The following is a 10,801-nucleotide window of genomic DNA, read 5'->3' on the forward strand; positions in this document are numbered from 1 at the left end:
GAAACCCCTAACCATCACTGAGGACCACTTGGATAAAAAGCCAGTCAAGCGACACCGCCTCAAGGTCACCCAGTTTTGGGTTCTTGGGGTTCCTGACGTCAACACATTTAATGGTGACCACAGGATGCCTGACACGACTGCAACATTGCATCTCCCATAAAAGACATTATTACGAGCTGAGATGGAACATGGTCGTTGTGTCGGTCAGCCTAGCATGTACGTCCAGTCTCATTGCCCATCCATCCAAGGGACAAGTGTGGGCGGTTTGTTTCACTCAGGGGGTGTCTCGATCAGTGAGATGCTTTGTTCATACCCTTAGGTCACTGACAAGAGAATAAGGGATGGATCACTTAATGGGAGCGAAATACAACACGCATGGATACATGTATAGGTCAAGAGCACACTCATGAGGGTGGAGAAAACCCTCTTCATCTCCCAATGTCTCAACAATGGTCACACCGCGACATGCACATCGTCGATGCCATCTCCTGTAGTGCTATAGAGTTTTGTCTTGTAGTATTTGTTGTTTGGTAGGATTAGCACCAGCGCCTCTCCCATTTATATAATGGAGATATCAAGACCATGAGGTGATCTTTTGCCAAAATCTAGCTCTGACTAGAAATGTACTGTTTAACTTCTAGTTATGGCAGCAAAGCAATACAACCCACTCACAGGATATAGGGTGTTAAGGCTTTGAGACGGCCCCAACCCATCTAAGTTTTGCTCTCTTATTCCAAGTAGCCAATGAGCATTAGCGTGTTCCTTCCTCCGACCGAATCCAAAGTGGAACTATTTTTTGGACAGGGTCATTCCACCTATTCTTTGATTAAATAGGTTAGGTCCATCTTGGTATCTAGTTGGAGGGATTGAGAGAAATAAGCCCATCACAGTTACTAGCAAATCCCATCTATCATTCATTGGGCCCACTATCATCCTCATTTTCTTTTTTCTTCCTTTTTTATTAGTCTGCATTTTCTTCTCACGCTGCCACAGGAGCACATTGTGTCAGACCTGAGCACACGGGACTGTACACGTGGCGTGCTTTTCCTATGATACGGGATAGGACATGGCCCATGCTCTATATCTGTTGTAACTACTCGTAGTGTTGTAGAATTACTCATACAGTAGTGAAACTAGTCGGACACGGTAGGAGACTACCAGAGAAGCACTCGGGTGGGACTCCTGGGCTTGTACCCAACTAGGACTTCCATGTAAACCTGTCCCCCCGGGCTATATAAGGACGGATAGAGACCCCCTCCAAATAGGAGATCACCCGATCACCACCTAAGGCAATACAAACCAAATAGGATGCAGGGTATTACGCTCTCGACGGTCCGAACCTGTCTAAACCTTGTATTCCTTGCACCTTCGAGTTCCTGATGTCGGCGACACCCTACCTACAGACTCACCACCTCGGGGGTATCCCTCGGTGGGCGTGGCGGAAAAACACCGACAGCTGGTGCGCCAGGTAGGGGTGCTCATCGAGCATCCACCGGAGAATTCGATGGCATCCTTCAACTTCACCAGCGCTGTGCTCGACGAGGGCACAACTTTCATCTTCGGCTCCTGGATCTGCGTTGCCAATGGCTTGGGTGGCTTCAACAGCCACCTAGTCAACTTCAGGGAGCCGGAGGCCTCTACATCAACTCGAAGCAGCGACCTTGACAAGCTGTTGCTTCCCGATCTGGTCCCGCAGATGGAAAAGATGTCCATTTTTTATGCGACTTTCACTCGTGATGTACCAAACTAGTCGGATCGGACTCAAACCGATCTAAGGGGACCACACAATCTTAGTCCCTCTCCGACTTGGAGAAGAACTTAGATCTGCTACTCAAGCTCAAGGACGTGGGAGCCACTGCTTGCCCTGCGAACTACTCGATTACGAGTCCTGCCTTGTGGCCTTCACGTAGGAACCGCCCTTCTAGGAGGGCAAACCTCTCTCTCCCATCGCGGAAGAGGGAGAAAGTAGCACAGAGCTACTCGAGTACAGCCTTATGGCTAACAACTCACCGGATCATCAAGTCTACATGGCCTCCCTTCGCAACACGGAGGATGATGAGCTGGGCCCTGAGTACGACAACGAGCAACTCATGGATGTCTCAGCTGACAAGCCCACAGCTGACGCCCCCAGGATGAGAACGAAGAGCATCGAAGGATCCGGCGGGTGAAGAACGCCAAGCGCGCCTAGCGCAGGTGGAATGCGGAAAATCATGCTCGCGATCCAATGTACCAAAGGAACCTCAACAACGCTTTTGCAGCTGTCGCGGATCGGGAGTACTGTACACCGATTGGCGCCATCGCAGAAGCAGCCCTATTAGCCCAACAACTCCCACCCAACCCTCAGATACAAACGCTGTAGTATCTAACCCAGCGCGCGCTCGTGCAACTCGATGGGCAACATCCAGTGTCTTCCACTCAGAATCCACCCTCCAGGTCTAAGCGCCATGGCAAAACCGCGCTGATCAGCTGCACCCCTGGAGGAGGCCCCGGGAGCCGGAGGAACGACAGCCACCAGCGCAACGAGGGCCATCCATCCGCGCGTGGCAACGATGAACAAGAAGACAACAATCTACTCCCAACCAGCGTGGTGCAAGGCATCAAGGCCAAGCTCCACTCGAGGCCAGCCTTCACGATGCTCCCACGATTGACCTCAGGTAGAAGATCAATGACGGTCGTGACACGCGGCGTGTTATCGAAGCAAGGAGAAGGGCCCGTACCTGCAAGTACCACGATGACGACGACAGCGACCGCTTCCCTGCCTTTACCTCCAACATCACCGACAAATCCTATCCTAAGGAGTTCAAACCAGTTGGAATCTCCAAGTACGACGGTAAGCAGGACCCGCGCCAGTGGATTCGATGCTACTCTATTGCTATTGAAGTTTCAGGAGGGTCCAACTCCACCAAAGCTCTCTACTTCCCGGTAGCTCTGGAGTCCGCACCCCTCACTTGGCTTGAAAGCCTCAAGCCAAACTCCATCGACTCGTGGGAGGACCTCAAGCGGGCCTTCATTGACAACTTCCAAGGATCCATGATCAGAGTGGGCACTCGCCACAATCTATCCCAGGTGAAGTAAGAGATGAACGAGACCCTGAGGTCCTACACCCACGTTTCTTCGAGACGCGCGCCACCATCGCCAACATTACCGATCAGGATGTCATCCGCTGCTTCCAGAACGGGCTCTTCTCGAAGCACACGTACCACGACTTTGGACGCAATCGCCCGTCTACTGCCATGGAACTGCATGACATGATGGCACGGTGGGCCGACCAGGAGGACGAGGAGAACGACCGCTTCCCCAAGCGCAACAAGGACAAGCAAGGCAATGGCAACAGCCACTTTGACAAGAGCCAACGAAACCACTCGGGGAACACCTGAAAGCGCAAGCCAGACCAAGAAGTCATGACTGTTGAGCGCAATCCGTGTGGCATGAAGTCGGGGAACAACGACACACAATTTGAGAAAGTCTTGCACAAACAATGCCCGATACACCCGAAGTTGCAACACACGCTCTTCGAGTGCATCAGCCTCCAAGTCACTCAATGCACCACCCCTCCCTCAAGTAGAAAAGCGAAAAGACCAGGAGGTCGATGATAGGGGTGACAAGTCAGGGGCTCAAGACTTCCAGGATCCGAAGAACTTTGTCAACGTCATCTTCGGCGGAGACTGCGGATTCCCCTCCAAGCGCGCGCAGAAGTTGACCCTGCGCGAAATCCTCTTTGTAGAGCAAGCCATGCAAAGGCCTCTGAGATACAACGAGGTCCCGATCTCCTTCTCTAGGGATGATCAATGGACCAGCTTCTCTGAACCGGCAAAATTCCTGCTCGTTCTAGATCCTGTCGTGGCGGGCTCACAGCTAACCCGAGTACTCATCGACGGCGGGAGCGGCCTCAACCTAATTTTCACGAGTACTCTAAAGAAGATGGGCCTGGACATCTCCAAGATGCTCACCCCTAGCAGAGCTCCTTTCTACGGCGTCGTCCCGGGACACGCGGCTACACCACTCGGGTCAGTGGTCCTACCAGTCATCTTTGGGATGAAAGATAACTACCGCACCGAGTACATCAAGTTCGAGGTGGCGGACTTCGACTCGTCATATCATGCCATCCTTGGGAGACCGGCATTGGCCAAGTTCATGGCCGTGCCCCACTATGTCTTCCTGCTACTCAAAATGCAAGGCAAGACAGGCGTACTCACACTCTATGGCGACCTGAAGTAGTCATACGACTGCGACCAGGAGGCGATCGAGTACGCCACGACATCACGCATGCTAGAGCCATCTACAGAAGTCCTCGCAGCCACGCTGAAGCTAACTAGCACAGAGATGGAGATATCTAACTAGCGGCCCAGCTAGTCGAGGGTTAAACCCAACCTCAGCGATGTCGGCATCAAGGCCATCCAGCTGCAAGAAGTCGACTCGTCTAAGACTGCTTTGATCAGGGGTGGCTTAGGTGCCAAATAGGAAAACGTGCTCATCAGCTTCCTTAGGGCTAATCATGACATATTCGCGTGGAAACCAGCGAATATGCCAGGGGTGCCCAAAGAGTTGATTGAGCATTGCCTGAAAGTTGACCCTAAGGTCATCCCGAAGAAGCAACGACTACGATGCTTTGCCCCCAACAAGAGGGAGGCCATCAAAAAAGAGTTAGCAAAACTCCTCGTGGCTGGTTTTATTAAAGAAGTGTATCACCCCGAGTGGTTAGCTAACTCTGCACTAATCTTTAAAAAGAATAATAATGAATGGAGGATGTGTGTGGATTATACTGATCTCAATAAACACTGTCTGAAGGACCCCTTCGCGCTCCCACGCATCGACCAAGTCATCGACTCTACGGCTAGCTACGTCCTACTCTCCTTCCTCGATTGCTACTCAGGCTACCATCAGATAGCTTTCAAGGAAGAAGATCAGATCAAAACGGAATTCATCACTCCCTTTGGAGCATATGCATACACTACAATGTCATTCGGGTTGAAGAACGTAGGAGCCACCTATCAACGGGCCATCCAACCGTGCCTTGCGGACTAGCTACATCACAACATCGAAGCTTACGTGGATGATGTGGTCATCAAGACCAGATCCCACGATGAGTTCATCACTGATCTCGAGAAAACATTCAACAGCTTGCAGAAGTTTTGATGGAAGTTTAACCCGACGAAATGCATCTTTGGCGTGCCACAAGGAAAACTACTCGGTTTCATTGTTAGCCACCAAGGAATTGAAGCAAACCCAGAGAAGATCAACGCTATCACGGCCACGGATGCTCCAAGGACGATCAAGGTCATCCAGAAGCTTAGAGGCTGCATGGCAGTTTTGAATAGATTCATCTCCCGACTTGGAGACTGGGGACTCCCCTTCTTCAAATTGCTCAAACGCCACGACAAGTTTCAGTGGACCGAGGAGGCAAAGCAGGCGCTGCAAGATCTCAAGCACCATTTGCAGTTGCCCTCCATCCTGACGGCTCCCCAACCAGGCAAGAATCTGCTACTCTACATCACCGCGACTACTCACATCGTCAGTTCGGCAATCATGGTGGAACGCCAGGAGGAAGGTCACGCCTTTGGGGTGCAGCGATCAGTCTACTTCATCAGTGAAATCCTTTCTGAATCCAAGGTTCGTTACCCGACAATTCAGAAACTACTTTACGGTATACTCATCACCTCCAGGAAGCTTCGCCATTATTTCGACACATACAACATCCTTGTGGTCTCCGACTTCCCATTGGCGGATATCCTCCACAATCAGGACGCCATAGGGCGCATGTCCAAGTGGGCCGTGGAGTTGGGAGCCCTCACCCTCGACTTCAAGCCCAGGACGGCCATCAAGTCATAGGCACTAGTCGATTTCATGGCGGAGTGGCGAGAAAACCAAGTGGAAGCCCTAGCCAACCAGCCAGAGCATTGGGTCATGTACTTTGATGGCTCACTCAAGCTCGGTGGCTGTTGCACGGGAGTACTTTTCATCAGTACAAGAGGAGAACAACTCAAGCACGTGTTCCAAATACTATTCAAGGTCTCTAACAACGAAGCCGAGTGCAAGGCATTATTGCACAGGCTATGCCTGACAGTCTCTCTAGGCATCAAGCGACTACTTGTCTATGGTGACTCCTTACTGGTGGTTCAACAAGTCAACAAGGAGTAGGACGTCAACAAGGATATTATGGACGCGTACGTTACAGAGATATGCAAGCTCAAAAATAAGTTCTCAGGGTGTGAAATCCACCATGTGATTCGCGACAACAATGTGGGCGCGGATGTGCTCTCCAAACTGAGTTCTGATCGAGCTAACATCCCACTGGGAGTTTTCGTTCACGAGTTGCATCACTTGTCCATCAAGGCACCAGACTCAAGTTCCATCACTCATGGTCTATAGGAACCCGACCGAGAGGTCTTGATGATCGAGGTCAACTGGAGGGTGGCCTTCATCGACTACATCCAGGAGCACAAACTAGCCCCCAGCATCAATCCAAAAAGCACTGAAGCTACTCGCATTCTAAGGCGCAGTAAAGGATATGTTCTAGTTGGGGGTAACCTGTACAAGCATGGATCAGTGTCAGGTATAATCATGAAGTGTGTTCACACGGAGAAGGGCAATGAGATACTCCAAGAGATTCACGAAAGCGTGTGCGGGAACCACGCGGCTTCTCGCACACTAGTCGGCAAGGCTTTTAGATCTGGTTTCTACTGGCTGACTGCTTTGGGAGACGCCGAAGCACTTGTTCGCCAGTGTACAAACTGCCAGTTCTTCAGCAAATAGCCCCATATTCCGGCTCACAATCTCATCACTATACCACCTTCATGGCCATTTGCATGCTGGGGCCTGGACATGATAGGGCCCCTGACTACCGCGCCGGGTGGTTTTACACACGTGTTGGTGGCCATTGATAAGTTTACCAAGTGGATCGAGTACAAGCCAATTGCAACGTTCTCTGCAGATCGAGTGGTTATTTTCATCTGCGATATCCTACACTGCTTTGGCTTCCCCAACACTATCATTACAGATCTGGGGTCCAATTTCCACTCGTATCAGTTCTAGAATTTCTGTGAATGCAGTTCCATTGAAGTCAAATAAATTTCAATGGCTCACCCGCGGGCCAACAGCCATGTTGAGCGCGCCAACGGTTTGATTCTTGATGGATTGAGGAAAATACTGTATGATGTGAACAACAAAAAGGGAGGAAAGTGTATCGATAAGATCTTATCAGTAGTCTGGGAGCTTCGCACACAACCAAGCAAAGCCACGGGATAGTCACCTTTCTTCCTCGTATACGGGTCTGAAGCTATATTACCGGCTGACGTGATGTGGAAGTCTCCTCGACTGGAGATGTTTGAAGAAGGCAAGGCTGATACCGCAAGACATCTCGAGCTCGACTCAATTGAGGAAATCAGATGCAATGTCTTGTTTGAGTTGGCCCGCTACTTACAAGGAGTCTGTCATTATCATGATCGGAATGTTCAACGACGCTCTTTTAATGTTGGAGATTTGGTTCTTCGATGAATCCAGGATGACACCGGGTTACACAAGCTTAACTCGCGATGGGAAGGGCCTTTCATCGTCCACAAGGTTATAAGCCCTGGATTTTATCGCTTACAATACCCTGATGGCCAGGAGGTTCCTAATTCCTGGAATATCGAGCATCTGCGCCGTTTTCATCTTTGATCAACCGGGACATCTTCTATTGGTGCCTGGAGATTAATACTTCGAGTACAAATCCATCTTACTAGTTTACGACTGGTATTACGCGCAAGTTTGCTAAAGGGGTCTGCTCCCATATTTCCAGTAACAGATTACTAGTTTTCGACTAGTATCCTGTGTTACTGAAGGGGTCTCGCGCTCATACTTCCAGTACAACTCCGTTTTACTGGTTTACGACTGGTACTACGCGCGAGTTTGCTGAAGGGGCCTCACTTCTATACTTCCAGTAACAGATCACTAGTTTCCAACTAGTATCTTGTGTTACTAAAGGGGTCTCGATCCCATACTTCCAGTAATAGATTACTAGTTTCCGACTAGTATTCTGTGTTACTGAAGGGGCCTCACGCTCATACTTTCAGTACAACTCCGTTTTACTGGTTTACGACTGGTACTACATGTAAGTTTGTTGAAGGGGCCTCGCTTCCATACTTCCAGTAATAGATTACTAGTTTTCGACTAGTATCTTGTGTTACTGAAGGGGTCTCACTCCCATAACAAGGTGTTTTTACTAGTTTATGACTAGTTCTATACTTATTCCACTATTTTGACTACTTGTCTCATCTACAAATCTAGTCGGGATCGATTCCAACTAGATGGCTTCATCGACTATTCAAGATCTAGCGGCTACTTAGCCGATGCTGGGCTCACGGGCTGGCGCCACCGACTGCTAGGTATATTCTATGCTACTCATCTGGCTCCTTGGCTTGGGGGCTCGATGTGACAAGGCACACAGCGTGCTTCCAGGAATAGCTCTCATGCTTTAACGATGGACGCTGTAAAACTACTCGAAAATACCCGATTCAAGAGACTTTTTAAAATTTATCTTGGGTAGATGATTGCTAACCATTATTTTAGGGATTTTAATCTGAAATAAGGGGTATTTGAGATTATTGCCCAGAGTTCTTATTTAGTCATTGACTCAGGAAACAAAGACTGATTTGAGAGGTAATTTCGGGCGTTTGTTGGAGAAGTTATTTGTTTAACCATTTATTCAGGAAAGTTATCCTGAAACAAGAGGTTTTCAAAAGTACCGAACCGATTTGCCCATATTAACCATCAAATCTTTACTATCATATATTTCATGCCACGATTCTTTGGATCCTTTATTCCAAACCTTAAGGATTGGATTCAAGACTCGGGGGCTGCGGGACACGTATCATCAGCGACTTATTTTTCAAATCTGTTGGAAGATAAGGACAAAAGACTCAAGATTAAATTGACCCTCAGCCTGATTCTATGAGTCAACCTAAGGCTCATGGGCTACTCCATATGGAGAGTGAGTTTAATCGCATCCCATATAAAAGAAGACTTGACAACTACTCAGGGCATGAGCACCTCACAGCCTCGACGCAGCCAAGGAAGTATTCGGAATACACCTTCAAGATTAAGTTCGGGAGAACTCGAAGACACCTTCAGAAGTACTCGGACGCCTACAGTACTCGGCTACGAAGAGCTCGGGGGCTTGTCAGACCCGGGCACACGGAACTGTGCACGTGGCATACTTTTCCTAAGATACGGGATGGGACATGGCCCACGTCCTATATCTGTTGTAACTACTCGTAGTGTAGTCGGACACAGTAGGAAACTACCCGAGAAGTACTCGGGTAGGTCTTTTGGGCTTGTACCCGACCAAAACTTCCATGTAAACCTATCCCTTCGGGATATATAAGGGCATACAGGGACCCTCTCCAAACAGGAGATTACCCGATCACGACCTAAACTAATACAAACCACACAGGACGTAGGGTATTACGCTCTCGGTGGTCCGAACCTGTCTAAACCATGTGTTCCCTGCACCTTCAAGTTCCTGATATCAGCGATACCCTACCTACAAACTCACCACCTCAGGGGTATACCTCGGTAGGCATAGTGGTAAAATACCGACATATTGCACTGCACCTCAGCGCCGTGCAGTCACCTTACTGTGCTAGGGATTGCACCTCAAGCTGGAGCTCACCTGCTCAACATGGTTTCTCGAGCTGGAGCTTGTGGCGCTGAAGCCGGAGGCCGGAGCTTGCCCATTGGCCCGGCTTCTTGAGCCGGCCCTCCCTATCGTGTTGAGCCCGCAACAGCCCACGCTATAGTTGCCTCTCCTAGAGCCACGGTTGCGAGAGGTCGGAGCTCGTGCCGCTTGTTTACGGAAGGAGATGACGCGCGTGATGGGGACAAAGCGGGTTCATCCCGTCTGCTCGATTTGGTGAAATGGGATAACCCGCATCTATGGCTGCGGCTTATTGTCCCTGCGCACGTGGAGGCCATCCGTTGGCTTTTTAGGCCCTTTAATTTTTCCATCCTCAGTCCACGCCACGGGAAACGGAGCTAGAAAACGGAACCGTCACTTGCACGCTTGTTTCTTTGGCCCCACTAACATAATTACGGGAGTTAGGTGAAATTAATGGAGGGAAAAGTTGCCCGGTTGTGAAAAATGGCGCCAATTACAACCGGCATCGGGAGGATAATGATACTAAAAACATATGGATAATTATTAGATTTGCATCTTCCTCTTCCACACAACAATAATGACATCTCAGCCAGATCATCACACGTCTACCAATGAAGCCAGCTGCATGCACTTGGCGTCGCAATTGCTGCCACAAGGGACGAGCATCATCATACCGCCGGCTGGTCCTGTCACATCCTCGCCAAATTTCTCTGGGATCAACATTCCTTCTGTTCACATAGAAAGAATAGAGTTAGGAACTGTAAGTCATACCATACCTGTATAAATATGTTTTAATTTTACCTTGTACTGCAAGTTTTGCTTGATTTCTAACTTACTGCGCATGGATCCCTTTGCAAACCCAACCAGGAATCTAGTAAAACTGGATCCGCTACCAGAGTAGAAAATTCTCTTGAGAGAGGGTACCTAAGATTGGTATGAAATTCTGCACAGAACAAGAGGCGTATGACTTTTACAATGCTTAGGCTCGAGAAAAGGGTTTCAGCATTCGAAGGAGTAGTTCACACAATGTAAAATATGACAACAATAAAGAACAGAACATTTTGTTGTTCTCGTGCAGGTATTAAATTAAATTTCTCTTATATTACTTTCTTCGTGGTTGGGGATACAATGTCATTAACTCATTATGATCAATTTTTTTCTTTATCA

Source organism: Panicum hallii, chromosome 2, assembly GCF_002211085.1.
Source record: "Panicum hallii strain FIL2 chromosome 2, PHallii_v3.1, whole genome shotgun sequence".
NCBI classification, from domain to species: Eukaryota; Viridiplantae; Streptophyta; class Magnoliopsida; order Poales; family Poaceae; genus Panicum; species Panicum hallii.